The sequence below is a fragment of the Echinops telfairi genome, unplaced genomic scaffold, assembly GCF_000313985.2.
Source record: "Echinops telfairi isolate 266 unplaced genomic scaffold, ASM31398v2 ScPeMD7_7469;HRSCAF=8507_1, whole genome shotgun sequence".
In the NCBI taxonomy this organism is placed as follows: Eukaryota; Metazoa; Chordata; class Mammalia; order Afrosoricida; family Tenrecidae; genus Echinops; species Echinops telfairi.
Window position 1 is genome coordinate 70,985,647 of NW_022111373.1, and position 1,899 is coordinate 70,987,545.

The window sequence follows — 1,899 nt, forward strand, 5'->3', positions numbered from 1 at the left end:
GTCAAACGAAAACCCCATGGTGCGCTACCTGGATACGCCTGGTGCTGCCATAGGTCAGAATCTATTAAAAGACAACGTTGTCTCTTTATGTGAAATTTGAGATTAGACAAATTCATACCAGCCTGTGGTGTGTTCAGGTACATAAAGAACTCGACCAGCCTACAAAGGCTAGTCTGGGCCAGAAGATGGAGCACTGGCTAAGATGACTCTCGTGTTGGTTTATTATCAAGGCTGTGTGAAGACATCATGGCTGTAAGGAAGCGAGGACGGAGCCTTCTATCAGAACCTTCGTTGTTCCTCAGGGACACCTGCCTGAGGGCCTGTGGTCTCAGCAAGCCATATGGGATGAAGAAATCCCTAAGCTAGCTGATTCCTTAATTCAGGGTGCACTGCCCTCAATCTAATTCAGATTTGGAGTCAGTGTAGTATCATACAGGAATTTCGGGCCCCACCACATCTATAAACTCTTTACCATGCCTTATGTAATGTCAGAGCATCAGACCTGTTTAACTTTCCAGATCAATGGGATCGACTGCATATAGGAGAATTATATGAAATGTATATGAATCCCCACTTGAGGAAAGTAATTATCTCTGGGGAGAATGCAGACGATAAGTAGTCAAGAAGACCCTCTGGTGGGTTACATCTTTACATTTCTCCCCTTAAGACCCATGAAAGAAGGGTGACAAATATTATCATTTGATTAAGTTGTGAGTTGGGAATATGAGTAGAACAAAATAAAGTTGGAGGACAGAAGAGAACCAGAGTATTGTGGTAGAAAATGAGAACATTGGGGGGGGGACTGAAGAGGGCGGTGGGAGCTATCACCCAATCTAGACTGATATACCTAATGTCCCATCTTCAGGAAAAATATGTACTCGGTACTCTGGGTAAGGTTAGAAAACATTGCTGCTGAATTGACAAAGCTTCTTGGTGATGCCATGTGTGTTCCAAAGGGTGCTCACTGGCTGGTGGTTTGGAAGTGGATCACCAGGCCTTTCTCTCCACGTGCCTCTGGGGGACCCCAAGCCTCTAACATGTTTGTCAGCAGCCCAATGTGCTACACAGATGGAAAAACTAGCTCCTACCTTCAATGCACGTACCATCCCATAGAAGGGAGTCATTCCATATGCTAGTAACTGACTTACACGCAAAGCAGAATGAAAACAGTAATGCAATCCAGCTATTAGCGGATTCCTGTGGGATGTACCAAAGAAGAGGCCATAAGCTGGCACCAAAGAGTGAAATCAGAGAATTCTTCAAGGGAGAAGTATGGATTCAGCCCAGGAAACACAAGAGAATTTCTAAGGTGAGAAGATGAGGAAGGGATTCTAAATGTGGGACTCAATAGAGGATTGAGCTCAGCAGTGTGTGTGTGTGTGTGTGTGTGTGTGTGTGTGTGTGTGTGAGAGAGAGAGAGAGAGAGAGAGAGAAGTCATACAGTAGAAATTAAGGCCATATGTGAAGGGCTAGGAAAGGTTCCAGATGCCTTTCCAGTTTCAATTTCCTTCCACAGGTGTTGTTGTTAGCTGGTATTGAGTTGGTTCCGACTCATAGCGACCCTAGGTATAAGAGTATCACAATTGTGCTTCTGTTTGAGCCCATCGATGCAGCCACTGTGTCAATCCATCTGGTCAGAAGTCTTCTTTTTTGTTGCCCTACTACTTTACCAAGGATAATGTCCTTCTCCAGGGACTGGTCTCTTCTGACATGTCCAAAGTACATAAGATGAAGAAGTCTCTCTATCCTTGTTTTCTTTTTTCCCCTTTTTCAGTTGAGAACATTTTAAGCCTCACTTCTTTTTCTTTTCTTTTCTTATCAATTTATTGGGGCTCTTACAATTCATCACAATACATAGATCAATTGTGTAAAGCACATCTATACATTTGTTGCCCTCAT